Genomic DNA, 17,527 nt, shown 5'->3' with positions numbered 1-17,527 from the left:
TAACAGGAAGAATTTAGTGAGCACCAATTATGTGCTCCATATTCGATATACATACTCTTTCTAACAGTTTTATTGAGATACAATTAATATGCCACAAAATTCACCCATTGAAAGTATACAGTTCAGTGGAATTTGGTGCACGCACAGAGTTGGGCAACCAACAGCACAATCAACTTTAGAATCTTTCCACCACACCAAACACAAGCCCACGCTCATCAGCAGTCGCTCTCCATTGTTTCCCCATCATTGCCCTCCTCCTACCTTTTCTAACCATAATTGACCACTCATCTGCTCTCTCTTTTTACAGATTTGCCTGCTCTGGTCAGTGTCTGGCTTCTTTCATTTAGCATTTTTTTAAAGGTTCACCCACATCGCAGTGCGTATCAGAGCTCATTCTTTTTTCTTACCAAATAGTATTCCATTGTTTGGATGTGTCATATTCTGTTCAGACATTTATTTAATAGATGGATATTTTGGATTATTTGCATTAATCAACACTAATTGGATTATTTGAGTTAATGAACATTATTTCATTTGTTCTTTTTTATTTTATATGCTTATTCATTTTGTTGGCTGTTTGGTTGGCTTTTGAGACAGGGTCTCACTACATAGCTCAGACTTTGAACTATGTAGTACAGGCTGACCTCTAACTAGCAATTCTCCTGCTTCAGCCTCCTGAGTGCTGGGATTATAGGAATGGGCCACCACACCCAGCTTTCTTTCATTTATTCTTTTTCTACTCCTGGAAATTAGGTATCAGTGTCTTCATTTTATAGATGAGAAACTGAAGCTCAGAAAGAGGAAATATCTTGCCCTAGAATATAAATAATAACACTCATAGTGGCCTGAGTCCAAAGCTTCCATGTTTAATCATCATCTGTGCTATTTGGCAAACATTTTTAGTGGAAGGACATAAATCACACCAGATTCCAAAGGCACATAGAGATCATTGGTGCTGAAGAGGAATTTAGCTGTAAATAACAAAAATATGGAATGCTGTACTTGTGAATATAGTGGAAGGAACATGAACTTGGAGATAGTCTTAACATACTAGCTATGTGCTACAGGGCAAGTTGCTTAACCTTTCTGAGCATTAGTTTCCTCTCCTATAAAAATGTAGATAATTCCTACCTTACAGGATTGTTGTGAGGATTAAATGAGTTGACGGTATGAACTGCCTGACATGTAGTAGGTAATTAAAATATGGTAGTTATCATTATTATTACTGTTTGCCACTGTTAGCAAAAGTAAATCTCTCTCTCTCTCTCTCTCTCTCTCTCTCTCTCTCTCTCTCTCTCTCTCCTCTGACAAGGACTCTCTCTCTCATCTGACAAGGTAGTGGGGAATCCAGGCAGAAATCTCCAGTGGTCAGCAGACAGAGATAAGAGGCAGGAACTCAGGTGAGAGGTCGTGCTAGAGATATAGATTTGGGGATTACCGGCGTGGAGGTGAGGGTTGAAGCTTTGACAACTTTTCAGACAGAACCAGAAAGAAAAGAAAGAAATGAGTCTAGACCCCAAGTCTTAGGGTGTCCACAGTTAAGGCCAGGAGAAGGAATAAGAAGCAGTAGGGGTACAGATTTAGAGGGGCTGTGGTTAGATCGAAATAGCATTTAATTTTAAAAGCAAGGGGGGGATATTTGAGAAAGGAATAAGAGGAAAGGAAGAAAACTGAGAAGGTTAAATTGTAGAAAAGTTTCTAATAATGACAACTGAAAATATATCATTAAATTTGGCAGTCAGGAAGTACCCTGAATGCTGAACATCTACCCATCCATCCATTTCTGAATATATTAGTTTTTTTGTTTGTTTGTTTTGTTTTGTTTTGTTAGTGTCCATCGTACATCTGCAGCGCTTCTGTAGCTTACTATGCTATGCCTCTGAGAAATGTACGTATAGAGCACAATCCTTTGCCACACTAAGCATGACATAATACAGGAGGAAAGTCCAGTGTTCTGAGAACAAGTGTGTGTGTGAGCCCAGCAGGAGAAGCTAGAGCTCCATAGGACTGTGAAAGAAAAAGGATAAAGAATTAGCAAATTGGGAAGAAACGGAAGTACACCTCAAAAGCAGGCTGAATGAGGGGAAGAGCATTCAAATTTTATAAGAGGAACTAAACAAAAGAAAAGATTGCTAGGGATTTAGCTCAGCAGTTCTGCCTCCTGCCTCGCAAGCCCAAGGTTCTGAGTTTGATCCCCGGTACCAAAAAGAAAAGACAGACAGAAGCGTTTGGGTTTTTCACTGGTTTATAGTTTAGATACTATTACATTGAGTCTATCAATTTATGAAACTTAGGGTGAATTTTTTCCCTACCTTACAAGGCGGGTGGTGGCACTACTGAGCCAAATCCTTGGCCCTAGTGTGATTTTTAAAAAATTGACTTCCATTTTAAGTGCATATATAATTGTGATTAATATTACTAATACTAGTAGTATTCATACCAATAATATTATTTGCATTGTTAATATCAGTAGTATTCATCATTTCTCCCTTCTTCAAGGATCTCCAAGGACTAGATTTTATCTTAGCACTTTGAGTAAAATGGACCTTTCAAGAAAATGCAGTTTGTTCTATAGCTGCAGTGCCTTTGACCCATTACAGAAACTATAAAGACTTCCCTTCTTTCATCCCCAGGCTTTAGCCAAATTACCCCTAGTTGGAGAAGCAAGTTAGGGAAGGAGGACCAAGATATCATGGCTTTGTATTTGTTGCCACAATTCCTACTTACCACTAAAATGAGTAAAGAGCAGTTTATAAAGGTTAATTCAGAAATTATGACTAAGCAACAGAAAATGGGCATCATAGAATGGGAATTCTAAAGTTAAATAAAACCAGAAGCCCAAAAATTAAAATGAAAATATTAAATAATATTATATAAATTTATTATGTAAATTAAATAATATTAAATAATAAAACAAGTTAAGGTTGAAAAATAAAATAAAAATTTTAATAATGAACTTTAAACTGTTGACAGTTGATGACTAATAAATGCATACTTACAGAGAAAAATTGACAAGTGTCCTTTCCTAACTTGATCCTTCAGATTTAATGAAGCCACTCCCACACAGGTCACGCAGATGAAGGCAGAGCCAAGGGCAGATAACAGAGCAGTCTTTCTTTCCTCCATCTACCTGGAACACAACGCACACCCAGGGCATCAAGAAATTCTGCCTGTTGCATGAGCATTTAGGGAAGGCCAGGCTCCCTAGAGACTCTCTAGGAGACCACCACTGTCTTGCTGTGCTCCACACTGCAGAAATTCACATAGATGATAACTCTGTAGCAGCCTGTGGAGGACCTACAGGAGGGCCGCTGCTTTTCCTTTTCTCAGATATAGAAGGAGCTCTCAGGTGAGGAGCAGCCACAAGTAACAGAGACACAGAATAAGCTGGAATTGTATCTATTTGTCGTGAAACAGTTCTTCTCCATGAAGTCCTCAGGGTCTTAGGCTTCTACTCACCATTCTGACAACATTAAACTGGCCCATGACAAAACTCTAGCCAAGGAGAAGGAAATAAGAAACAGCAAAGGGTACCCATCAGTCGCCTCATAAAAAAGGTTCTGGACTGCCACATGCTACATCCGCTCACACGCCACTGGCCAGACTAATATTTAGCTGCAAGGGATTCTGGAAAGAGCAATTTTAATTTCGTGGGCTGCAAACTCTGCTATGGTGGAAAGTGAGAATGGAGATCAGGCATCAACTTCCAGTTTTGTTTAGGGAGATTCAACAGCAGCACACTTTTCTCTTTCTTTCCTTGGGAAGACATTTATTTCAGGTGACAAACAATGTGAAGCATTTGATTGCCCTCCTCTTGGATAAGAGAAGAAGACATGAACAAATACTGGCATAAATGTGAATGTTTTTACACATTGTAAGATGAATCATAATTTTATCAAAGGTGCCAGTGTCTCACTGTTGCCTAATGTATCAGGAGCCTGTGAAAAATAAAGTCAGTATATCTGTGAAAACTCAGGGTCACCTCTTTATATTAGGAAAGCCATTTACTTTCTGGTTTGGCTTCTGACTCTTGTTCAGTTTCTTTAATATCCTAATCCTTCAATAATTTATTTACTTGGATTAGCAGTCTTTCTCTCCATTTTCCTCTTTGGAATAGGCCTGTTGGATCTAAAGAAACTCACCAAGTAATCTAGAGGAATGTACAGGTTTCCAGCACCTTATCAGTCACTAACAAATACCACAAAAGGCCTTTGGACTCTGTGAAATAAAGATATATTTATGGGGCCTTAGTTTGGCCCTTGCAGTAAAAGAGTTGAATTGGTTTTGGTGGTTCTAAAACTATGGTCTATAGAAGCATCACAAGAAGTAGCTAGTTTAAAAAATGTTAGATTCCAGCTGGGGATTTAGCTCAGTGGCACCATGCCTGCCTCTCAAGCACAAGTTCCTGAGTTCAATTCCCAGTACCGAAAAAAAAAATGTTAGATTCCAGCTAGATGAATAAATGGAACACTATGAAAAATTCAATAACATGATTTTCATATTCCACACTGTAATTACCCTTTAAGAAACTGCTACCCAATTTTGATGAAATATCAGTAAATTAATAATTACCTGGATAGGCTATCAAGATAACCATTTTTCCTATATCTGCAGGAGGCCAGATTTCAATGAAAACAGCATGTCACACAGATTCAATACTGAAGCAACAAGAGGGGTTAGCTGTTTTCTATTAAACCAGGTATTAAAAAGACTCGCAAAAAATTTAGAATGATACTGCTATTATCACTAAATCATTTGTTTTGGAAGATATAATTTTTTCATAATACATATGTAAATTAACATGTAACGATTGATTATTGCTATTTTAAAGTAGATTAATAAATGCTATTTTTTAAAAATTCAATTCAGACTCCAAGTTCCTGAGACCCCACCACCACCAGCACTACCACCCATCACCATGACTGCCAAGGGTTTCTGGTTCAGTAACAACAAGCTTGGGCTGGACGTAATTCATTCTGAATAATTTCCCCAGGTGATTGCCATGCAGGTGTGTCTCTGCTGCCACTTTGGAAATGAGCTACCTAAGGGCTTTACCACCCATACACTATAAATAGAAAGAAGGAAGAGAAATATATTATTTTAGAGTAAGCAGAGAGATTTCAAATGGTCTTAGTTTTCTCTGAGCATATTTCAGGGCCAGTCATGTGGCTTCACAAAAGACAAGCTTTTTGAGTGAGTGCCTCCAAGTGTCATGGCTCCTCCACCTGTTCTTAAATCTACCTTTCTGGCTGGTGCATTTAGCTATGTTTGAACTCAGTGTTTCCTTTGGTAAAGCTTTTCCCCATTTAGCAATTTATCAAAGGATTTATAACCTTCAAGGTAAAGGTCTCTGAAATAGGACCCTGCAGATGATCCCACCATAGACACATTAAGAGCACTTCAGGTACATTAACGTCTGCAGTCCTGGGATTTATTGCAACACAGTAAAGCCTCTTTTCAGAAAATATACTCTTAGTTCCATTTATCCCATGGCCTTTTCCAGAAAGAGATTAGAAGTAAAATGATTTGAGAGAGAATTAAAGAACCCCATCTTTTTAATTAGTGTGTTAAACACAGGAACATCTAATACAAATATTTGGCTATGTGGTCCAGCATTGGTGCTAAGGTCACCAGAGGAAATTTATAGGGGTCTCTAAAGGCCCTACACAATAACTGCCTTGGGTTATGACTTTTTGAATTGCTCTTCATTCCCAATAGCACTACATTTAGACATAAATAAAATTTGCTGAATTAGGGCACTGTTCTAGTTTAAATGTTTAATCTTTGCTTTAAATGAGTTGCAGCCTTCGAGGGCTTTTGTTTTGTGGAAAGGGGCACCTTTACACAATGTTAGCTTTCCTTACACAGCCTAATGACTCACTAATTTAAAAATGTTTTCTGGATAGATGCCAGGCTATCTGGTTAGCATGGGAAGGGGAGGAAGTAGAAATCTAAAATATATTAGGTTAGTATAATTTTACATATTATTAAATATATTCTGTACATGTCTTTATTAAACGTCGCAGTAGAGAAGTCTCCCGTCATTCACTCGAACATGCTCTACTTTGTACGAAAAACTGTCTCACAAATGAGATTTCGTGTTTCATTCCACAATATTTTGCACCATGGTCTCTGGACCGTCTGTCTCTGAAGGGTCAGATTTGTTACCTGGCTGAAGTGAGAGGCAGCTGTGCCGAGGACGAGACCAGGACAGATCATGGAGGACAAGGAGCAAAGGAAAAGAAAAGCCCTAGGGCTGGCATGTGGGAGCAGGAGGGTAAGTTCCACTTCAGAACACCCTTGAATGGACTTTATCTTTTCATGAAGTTTTAAGTCCAGGTTCTCTTTACATACTGTGCTGGGGAAACCTTGAAATGGCTCACAGCACACTTCTGTCATAGCACCCCAAAGATTACTGCACCCCTGAGCAATACCCGGGCACCCTTGTTTCCCTTTGTAACTCCCTCTAGAATACCACTCATGGACTGTCTTTCATCTTCGCATGCCCACACTCGCGCCCAGTGTGTGGTAATTGGCAGAGTTCGTTAAATGCTGATAGATGGAGAGAATCCTCAGTTTAACGCCTCTTTTAAAGTACAAAATTTTCTTACGTAGGTTAGAGGGTAGTTGATTATTGGTTATGATCATGGTATGAATTAATCAGATCGCTTCCCTTGGGAAGGGTGAATGTGATAAACAATTCTGGAGCTTGGAGCACTAACAGAGAGGAGACAAGAAGGCAGGCTGGGAACATCAAGGAGAAGCCAGGAAGCAACAGAGGGCTCCCAGTGCACAGAGGATGTGATGTGGACGCCAAGAATCCCAGGTAATTTTCCAAAGTGGGGTCACATCATTGTTCTTGATAGAGGCTTTCGCTCTCTTGAGCTTTAAGAAAACTTTCTCGTCACTCCCCACCCTAATTTCTGGCCCCTGAAAAGCCAAATATCTTTAGCAAAGAAGAACTGTAAACTAACTTGTTTTGAGCTTCTGGGGCTAGGGTGGCAAGTGGGGTTGCTGAAGGGAGGCTCAGGGGAAGTCAGAGAGGCATCTGCAGCGGCCCTGGCTACACAGTGTGAACTTACCGTCTTCCTTTCTTGAAAATGATACGATTTTCATTATCAAAAAGCAGCTCTCACTCATTGTTGTTCTCAGAATAACAGTAAATTAGAAATAACCTGAATGTCCACCAATGGAGAAACGGTCCAATATGAAATGGTTACTATGCAAGAGTTTAGTTTTGTTTGGGTTTTTATGGTACTGGGGATAGAACTTGGGTCCCTAGGCTTGCGAGGCAGGCAGAGGAACCATTGAGCTAAACCCCCAGCTCGAGAGTTTAAAAGAATGAGGTTATCTCTCACTGGCATCTGTAGTCTCACTGGGAGCTTGGGCACACATGGAAATGAAAGCCAGCACAAGGATTTTAATGTCTTTCTGACAACTCTGGAGATTTGAGGGGTTGTGCGGTGAATGTAAAATACCCAGTTGTCTTGGCAGTCTCTCATGTAAATTACAGTAAAACAAAGTAAATGAAATTAAAACAAAAAGTAAATTTGATACAAAATGCCCCCCAAAAGGAGGTCGATAAATCAATCGAAGTGAAGAATTCTCAAATTCATATTGTCAAATGAGAAAAGCAAATTGGAAGAAATATCCACTGTTTCATTAATTTTTAAAACACATACACAACATCTAAATTATATGTCTGAAGGTATCTATCTATCTATCTATCTAGATATAATAGATAGATATATCTAGATAGATTTATATATAAACATAGAATCATAAAAATAGATCTGGAAACAACACGTTGCTAACAGTGGCCACTTTTGAGGAGATTAAGGGCAAAGAAGTCAAAAGTTAATTTTTTCTTTATCTGTATTGGTGCTGGTAAGAATACCAAAAAATCAAATTATGGTCTTTCCTCTAGAAAAACAAAAGGAAAGAGCTTCACCATCCACATTCCAGCAGATCTCTTATTCTCCTGGCTTCCTGGCTTCCAGGGATGTTACCCCAAGAGGTAGAACCAGAGCATTTCTACCTCACATAGTCAGTGGCTCGGTTGTCCAATAGAGCTGCCACATGTAACCACTGAGCACTTGAAATGTGGCTCCTCTGAAATGAGATAGGCTGTACGAATAAAAATACATAGCAGAATTGAAAGGCTTTATGTGAAAAAAACCTGCTAAAAATCTCATTAATAATTTTGTGTTATGTTACTGTATTAAATCATTGATTACATGTTTAAAGTGACATTAAATAAAATATATTATTAAAATTCATCTCATTTGTTCCTTTTACTTTTTAAACCTTAGCTGCTAGCAGATCTTAAACTACTAAGGTATAAAAGCTCACAGTACATTTCTACTGAGCAGGGCTGGTCTAGGTGATAAAATGTTTAAACGTAACTGATTATCTGAATAAACATATTCTGTGAGTTGCCAAACTTACATAGCACAAAAATATTTTCATCTAAGAAAAACTAAATGTGTGCTTCCACAACTTTGGCTCTATTTTGACTGGTTTACATTTTAAAAATGCAATGATATCTACAGGACTTAAAGCAAAGGTTCAATCTCCCCTCTGTAATATTGCCCACCTCAAAGGGTTATAGTGAGGATGAAAAGGGATTATTTATTCCAGGTCCCTTTCATCCTCACTATAACCCTACCTGTGAATTCCCTCAGGGCTGGAAGTCTGCCACAACTTATCCTTCTACCCCTCCCTGCCCTTCAGTGGCCTTACTAAGACCTAATAAGTGTTAGTGCCACGAGTCATTATTAAAAGACATTCAGTCAATTATCAATTGCTTCAGTGAATTTCTAAAATCATTCTTTCCAGTTAACTCTACTTAATATACTATTTCCCTCTTCTCCTCCTCCTTTATCTTCTTCTGGATTTCTTCAAGCTGTTCCTCCATATTCTTTTAAAACTAACACCTCATTCCCAAAGCTCTTCATTCTCTGAGAAACCTCCCCCAGGTGCCTGCCTCCTTCCCTCTGCCCTTCCGTTGTGTTCTCCGCAAATACAGACTTCCTAGAAAACCATTTCAGAGAGCCATGATGATTTGGACATAGTTATTTGTTTGAAGCAACCATTTCCTTCAGTGTTCTGATTTCATTTTCAAGTTCTCCATCCATGGCTATTTGTTCTTCTGATAACAGATCATTTTTGCCAGGAAAGAAGTAAAAATAATTTTAGCATATATTGTAGCATTAAAGTATTTTCTCAAGTCCTTTATTTAAAAAGTAGCGAGGCTTAAACTGTTTAAAATCTGTCAATTCTCTCCAGGCAAATTATTCTTCAATTTTTTTTAAGTAATTGAGCCAGACTTTTGTTTTCTCTAAAAAATATTTTACTTCTCTCTAGCCATCAGTTAATATTCCAAACAAGCATTATCAACAGACAAAGGGAATAACAATGCCTGGCATTTACCAAGTGCTTGGTATAAGTCAAACACTATATATCATGCACTTGACAGTCAATATTTTAAAACAGGGTTCCCAGGCCCTGCTTCGGAGGAAATTGTTGGGTAGAGCAGCATTATCCTGTCTTCTATTTATCCTCTTTTTTTTTTTTTAAACTTGTTGTGTACCTTGATTTCCCAGTCCAGGTTTTGAATATTCACACCCTGAAAACACTAATCTTTCTTGTTAACACCTTGTAGTTTGGCCCTTGATTAATTCAATCAGTGATTAGCACTTTTACAATAAGTGTTAATCTCTCTTTTAAAAATACCTCCAGGCTTTGCCTTTTGCTCAGTGTTTCTACTCCAATCGCAGTATACCAGAGAGGATATCCCCATTGTGAGTAATATCTGCAAGGCATTTCCCTTACACACCACCAGCTCAGGAAAGGGCTGCTTCAAAGTCTTGTTGCACAATTAAAGTGTGGAATGTTAGGGAAGGTTTGTGCCCACTACACGCAGTAGACTTCAACAGTGGCGATCTAGTAGCTCTGTTAAGAACAGAGGCCAAGAGCGGCGCTTTAGCTCAGTGGTGCTGCCGCCTGCCTCACAAGTGCAAGGTCCCAAGTACAACCCCGATACCCAGTACCAAAAAAGAGGCCAGAGACCTCCACAATGAGAGACCAGAAGCAAATAAACCTGCAAAGGGCACCCTCAGCAGATTCCTGTGTCTCGGCTGGCAGGTATGACGGCCTTCAGCTCCTGGCAAGCGGTTTTCTCCCTGACAATGGGTGTGTATGAACTAACAATCAGCTTCAGGGCAGCCTCCACCGTGATCCTCCCAGCTTCACAGGTGAGGATGTGGGTTTGTCTCAAATGCTACCTAGGGCCACACTCCCAAAGTGGCACCACAAGAAAGGCAAACACAAAGAGCTAACTTTTCCCTTTGCATTGGAAGGACAATAGCTTTGATCCTAGTTTCATGGCAGGTGGTCAGCTTTCATTGGAGCATTGTCATTTCAACAGTTTGCTTTTAAATTTTTCCAATAAAGGTAAACTTCTTCTTGGTCCTCCGCTACTTATGCACCTCAGAGAGAAGAGTGTTCAAATCTTGTGACTTCTACCTACGACATTATTCCAACTACTTTGAATATGCCACAGTAGTAACCTTCCAATCTTATCTTTACAATACATTTTCGCATTCATCACTTCATGCTTCCCACTTACCAATTCTTTGGCATAGACGCAGCAAACATTCTCACCTCATTTTACAGATTGGAAAGTGGAGGCCCAAAGACAACCACTGTGAGTGTGTGTGATCTAATTCACATAACCTACTACCGAGTGAAGCTGACATTTAAACTCCTCCCTCCAACTTTCATGGCCAAAAAGTAAAACCACAATGTTCTACTGGGCTGCTTCTCAATCCATAGGATCAGGACTTGGTGTTAGACTACTCTTAACATCAGAGCAAAGGCTTGAAAATCAATCCACAGATAACACAACTGGCCAAAGAGAACTTAGATTTGTACACAGCCAAGTGGGGGGGGGGCTAAAAGCAAGTGTGGTGATAGAACTCAATTGTTAGATCCCTGGGAGGGAGGGTTGCTTATTAAAGCACAGATCCCTAAACCCACTTAATCTAATGAATCAAAATCCCCAAGTTAGACCCTGAAACATACATGGGCACAAGCTTCCCAGGGATTCTGACCGAAGCAGGGGAAGAAAGGGCCGGATGTCAGGGGTAGATCTATAGGTTCATGAGGTTTCTTCCTGCAGTACAGACAGTTCTGCTGCTCCTGTGTTTACTTAATGACAGCAGATGAGCAAGAGTAAGCTTTCTCTTTAGCTGAAACAGAAAAAGAAAAAAGAATTATTAAAGGAATTATGAAAGCAAAAGGAGCTAACGTCTCCATCCACAGAGGGCTCCAGCTGCTCAGCGGCTCAGGCACTGTGAAAGTCAGACGGAGGCTGTGCTACCTGGGCTTTTACCTAGGCAGGCAGCCCTGACAACAGGGTCCTCTTTGCAACACAGAGGGAGCACCAATGAGACACAGCAATAGCAACGAAGAGGCCTTTTTATATTTTATACCTCAGCTTTCATTTCAGCACAGAAAATGTGCAAAGCCAACAAAAACCTTCACATTTTAAGAGAGAATTAAAAAACAAAAATCTATGTATGTTATCACCTGTTGCAACAGGGCCATGACGAGATTTAGCCTCAGGTCCTGAAAAAGATATTTGTCAGACCAATATGAGTGACACTGGGAATTATTTTGATACCTCAGATGATATCCTGCTATATCCTGAATAAACTGAATTTCTTGTTGTATAATTCATACACTGAAATCCTCACCCCAAACTGAATTATATTTGGAGACTGGCCTTTTGTGGGGTAGTTAAGGTTAAGTGAAGTTGAGGCTATAAATTGGTAGTGTTGCTGTCCCTATAAGAAGAGGAAGAGACACCACAGAGCTGTCTTTCCATCCTGGCATGCAATTAGGCAACTGTGTACAAGGCAAGGAAAAAGACCTCACCAGAAACCAGTCAGCACCTTGGTCTTGGACCCCTAGCCGTCTGAACTGAGAGATTATTAACTCCTGCTGTTTAAGCCAGCCAGTCTGTGTTATTTCTTATGATGACCCTAGCAGACTAAAACACCTCTCTAAGCCACAGGTCTTTCATCTGTAAAATGGGGATAAAAACATTATCTTTGTCATAGGGTTGAGAGAATTAAATAAAAATAATGTACGCTCTGATATATCTGATGTGTTTAACTGGCTAATTGGCATGCAATGAATTCTAGTTAATGCAGTCTATGTCAGAGGATTATTAGTTGGATGAAGATAATCCATGTAAAACCAACCTTAACACAATATCTGCACCTAGTGGTGCTTAATAAATTATAATCATCACTGTTATTATAAATTCTAAAACAAACATTGGATAAATAATGTAATGATTTTTGTACAACATTTTTTCTAAAATCTTGTTATATTCAAACTAAAGACTTTTTAAAGCCACATGGTGACCATGTTAGAGAAATAAAGATCAATAAGCTTAATTTTGAAAATTAAGAAGAAAATACCAAAGAAAAATTACAACTAAGTTTTTCTTTCTTTTTTTTTGGTTTTTTTGAGACAGGGTCTCACTATGTAGTTGAGACTGACCTGGAACTCACTATGTAGCCCAGGCTGGTCTTGAACTCACAGCGATCCTCCTACCTCAGCCTCCTGAGTGCTGAGATTACAGGCGTGCGCCCACGCCAGGCTACAACTAATTTTCTGATCCCATGGGTGAACAGATAACATGATACTGGCTTTATTAAGAAAAACTCTGGTTATGCTAAGAAGATCAATCACACAGGGGAGCAACTGCAAACAGAATCAACCTCATTAATTATAGTAAGACTTTTGGTCCCCCACCCTTAGGCTTCCTAAAAAGTCAGGAAACAGGAGTACAGTGACACTGTTGTTGGCTAGAAAGGCAAAGATGCCATTATATCAGGATTGAGGGGAGATTTGAGAAGTCAGTTCTATGGTCTGTGTTCCTAAGGGGCTTTTTGGAGAGGATTGAGGGAGAAAGGAGGACACTGCCACAACTGTGGAGAGGTCAGAGGGATGAGCTCATGTTAATATGCACCCTGCCTTGACAGGTTTCACCCTACCTCCCTAGGAAATTGCTTTAGGCTGGGCATGGTGGTGTACCCTGTAAGAAGAGCCTTCTGGGAACTGAGGTAGGAGGATTACAAGTTTGAACCCAGCATGGGTAACTCAGTGACTTAGCTGAGATCCCGTGTGAAAATAAAAACTAAAAAGAGATGGGATACAACTCTGTGCAAAGGCCCTGAGCTCAATTCCTGAGGTGCGGGGAGGAGAGAGGAAAGGGAAGGAAAGGGGGAAGGGGAGAAAGAAGAGGAAAGGGAAGGTGAAGGGGAGGGAGAAGGGGAAAGAAAGGAAAGAGAGAGAGGAAGGAGAAGGAGAGGGACGAGAAGGAGAAAAGAAAGGAGAAGGGGAGGGAGGAGAGGTCAGGGATTCTTACGGGCGTCCTCTCCCTTCGCTAGCTGGAAAAATATCCATCTACATACCTCAGACAAAGGACTATTATCAAGGATATATAAAGAACTCAAAACAATCAGTCCCCCCAAATATAAAGACCCGATCCAAAAATGGGCATCCGAAATGAACAGACATTTCTCATACAAAGAAGTGAAAGCAGCAAGAAAATATATGAAAAAATGTTCCACATCACTGGTCATTCGAGAGATGCAGATGAAAACAACACTAAGATTCCACCTCACCCCACAAAGAATGGCTGCTATCAAGAAATCACACAATAACAAAGGTTGGCGGGGTTGTGGGGAGAAAGGAACCCTCCTCCATTGTTGGTGGGAGTGCAGACTAGTGCAACCACTATGGAAATCAATATGGAGATACCTCAAAGAGCTTGGACTGGAGGTTCCATTTGACCCAGCCATCCCTCTGTTGGGTATCTTTCCAAGAGAACTGAAAGAATCATATCACAGAGAAGTATGTGCACCCATGTTTATAGCGGCACAGTTTGTAATAGCTAAATCTTGGAAACAACCTATTTGCCCATCCGTTGGAAACTGGATAAAGAAGTTGTGGTTTTTCTATAAAATGGAATATTACTCAGCCATAAAGAGCGAGAGAATAGATTCATTCATAGGAAAATGGATACATATTGAAGATATACTCCTAAGTGAAATAAATAAGTCCCACATGTGTAAATACCGAATAGTTTCCCTGGTGTGAATATTCTGCAACAATGCATAAGATTCTAATAAGATTACTGACATCTAGAAATGGGAGGAAAGGAGCTAAAGATGTAGGGAAGGTGTGATACGTAGGGGAAGAACAAAAAGGGAAAAGAAAAAAATGTGAGAGAATGAAAAGATGAAAATAAAGTGTTTGTAGATGGGGAGGGGAGGAGGGGGTGAAGGGAGGGCAGAGGTAAGGGGAAAAAAATGAGAATCAAGACTTGCCATGTAAAGGTACATGATCCCAACAATAAATGTAACTGTACTGTATCCCTAAATGTACCAATAAACTCAATAAAAAAAAAATTTCCATCTACAATATTCTAACCATGGAGGAAGAGGAAGAGCCATGTGAAGCAGAAACAAAGACACCAGACATGTATTTCTTCCTCTGATTGCCTCAGTATCTATTCATTCACTCTTCCCTTCATCCACATCCATGGAGAGAAGGCCTCCAAAGTAGTTGGCTGTGTGCCAGTGGTGGGGATCCAACCATGAAGAAGATAAAGTCTATAAGAATAGAAAGTGATGGGGTTGGTGTACTAACTTAGATGAGGTGGCAGTTCTCTGAGAGGGTGAAGTGGGAGCGGAGACCTGACTGAAGGGAGGGAAGAAACCACTCAGGTCTTTGTCCTGCGAGGATCATAGGCAAAGGGACAAGCAGGAGGCAGGGCCCAGAGAAAGCATGATTAGTATACCAGAAAATCAGCCAGGAGGCAAGGAATAAGAAAGAGAGCTGGAAGAGATTTGGAAGAGCCACTTGGGGGCCAATGCATGTTCCGTATGAAAAAGTTTGGGACTCTATGAACCATTTAAGGAGAGTGTTACTCTGTGTATACTGAGGAGTTACTGGAAGACAAGAGGCACTTGCAACGATACCAGGAAAAAAACGAAAGCTTTCAGAGCAAGTGGGAGGTATGGTGTGGGGTGGGATGGTAGACTTGGAATTTGGCTGTCATGCCTACTGCATGGCTCTAGGTATTTAATTTAGAGTAGCACAGTTTCTTAGGGCTAGGGATTTGGCTCAGTGATGCTGCCATCTCCGCGCAAGTGCAAGGATCTGAGTTTGATCCCCATACAAAAACAAAAAAAGAATAGCACAGTTTCTTTTTCCATGAGGCCAATGGAAAACTAGTCCCCCGCCCTCTCTCTCTTGATTAGGGATTAAACTCAGAGATGCCGTGCCACGCAGCTAAATCCCCAGACCTTTTTTATTTTGAGACAGGGTCTCACTAAGTTGCCCAGGCAAGACTTGAAGTGGGGATCCTTTTGCCTCAACCTCCTAAATAAATTCTCTTTTACCATGTGAATCTTTACTTTAAAAGGGCAAGAAAATTAACCAATTTGCAACAGTCTGGTCAGCATAGGAATACTCGTATCAAACAACTGTGAAGTTGACAAGATAGTTCTGATGGGGAAACTGAGGGTGACTGCAAAGGTTAATTTCACAATGGTCACATATAGGGTAAAAAGTCACATCCATGTTTGGCTGACACCAAAATTTACCATCCTCTGCTGCTCGTCATTTCCCTGTCTCCTTGCCCCAGCTTTTGGGGTTCCACATTCTCAGTTTTTCAGTGTACTATTTGAGGATTTGGACAGTACCACAAGAAACATTTCACTGCACTCTTATGGATAATATTGCTAAATCTACTTCTTTAAAAGAGAAGTTTTAACCTAGGACGGTGGTGGTGAACCTACTGCATGTTGCAGTGAGGTGTTTGTATCCCTGAAAGCTCTAAAAGGTTCACTATCACTCACCTAGGGTCATGGATCCCTACATTAGGGCGGGGATTGTCCATGGATTGGATTTTCAAGGCCTTATGTAAAACTTTGCAACTGTGCAAACTTTGGCATATACGTATACATGTTTCTGAGAAGAGAGAACTAGCTTTTATTCTAATCTCAAAGTAGACCATGATACCAGAAGTTAAGAGCTTATGTTTTAAAAATCACCATGTTCTTATCTTTGTTGTTTGGTTGCATTTTCATTTCAGATTATTCTAGTTTCCTGATCACAGAATATTTTTTCAGAAAGATGAAAGTTTTTAAAACAAACAAAAATGTTTAAAGGCCTCTGTTTGTCTTTACTGTATTAGTAAAGACAATATATAGGAGTGATAACATTTGCTTTTCTTATTCTTTTTCTTACAAGATGCATCTTCATCTTGGTTTAAGTTTTTATTTCATATTTAAAAGATAGTCCTGCTTTGTCTTGTTTCTTCTTACCAAAACAGCTCAATTTCTATTCTTCAATGGAATTTTCTCTTATCACTTGTGAGTATAGCTTAATCTAAGTTATAAGTAACACATTCCTCTTAAAAAAATAATAAAGGGAGGGCCAGGGATTTAGCTTAGCAGTTCCGCTGCCTGCTTTGCACGTGCAAGGACCCGAGTTCAATCCGCAGTACCAAAAAAAACAAAAACAAAAACAAAAAACAAAAATTACAAATTTATCAAAAACAATTCCAACTTGAAGAATTGACACAGTTATTATACCTCCATATGGTTTGCTACATTGGCGTATCACTGATACCCTTGAGTTTCCTGTCCGCTCTTTCAGAAAGAAATTGACAACATCTGAAAAGTCTGAGTGCTATAGTTTAGATCTGGGACTTCCCACCCCGCCGCAAAAGCCCATGTGTAAAGGTCTTGGTCTCCAGCTTGGTGTGGTTGCGTTGGGAGGTAGTGGAAATTTTAAGAGATAGGGCCAAGCAGGGTGTTCGGGGTCAGGGAGTGTGCTTTCATAGGGGATGGGGACCTGGTCTCTTCCTCTTGCGCTCCCTTTTGTTCCCAGGCATAAGGTCAAAAGCATTGGTCTGCCCCATGTTCCTAGTACAGTTAGCAACACTGGAGCTCAATAAGTCACTCCCTTCCCTCCATTTAACTCTAGACAGCACCCATCGATTATTCCTTTCTCCGTCATACTGAGACAGGTAGAAAATAAATAACATAAGCCTAGGAGACCGCTGATGCTGTAGATGAGAGCGTGGGTGCCATGGGAGATTTGATGGGAAGCCCCTAAAGCAGAGGTGCTGGCCTTTAAATTTTGAAAGCCTGTTATCAGCCCTTGCCTTTTCTGTTGCCGTTGCTGCTTTTGACCTGTGCTGAGCTTTTCTGTGGCCCTGGCACCTTTCTTGGGCTGTGTTATACCTTTGTTGGCATGGACTGGCCTTGAGCACAACTTTCCATGATCTTCAACAAATGTATCTTCTTACTACTGGGTGTACACTTGGCAATTCTTTCCTTGTTGCACTCAAGAACCTGGATTATTATTGGCCCATTCAACTGTAACCCTCCCATCAGGATGCCCTACAGGCCTCTCACATCAGGGACAATACACT

Source organism: Fukomys damarensis, unplaced genomic scaffold (genome assembly GCF_012274545.1).
Source record: "Fukomys damarensis isolate Sample0158 unplaced genomic scaffold, DMR_v1.0_HiC HiC_scaffold_20, whole genome shotgun sequence".
NCBI lineage: Eukaryota > Metazoa > Chordata > Mammalia > Rodentia > Bathyergidae > Fukomys > Fukomys damarensis.
This window is presented reverse-complemented; position numbering follows the sequence as displayed.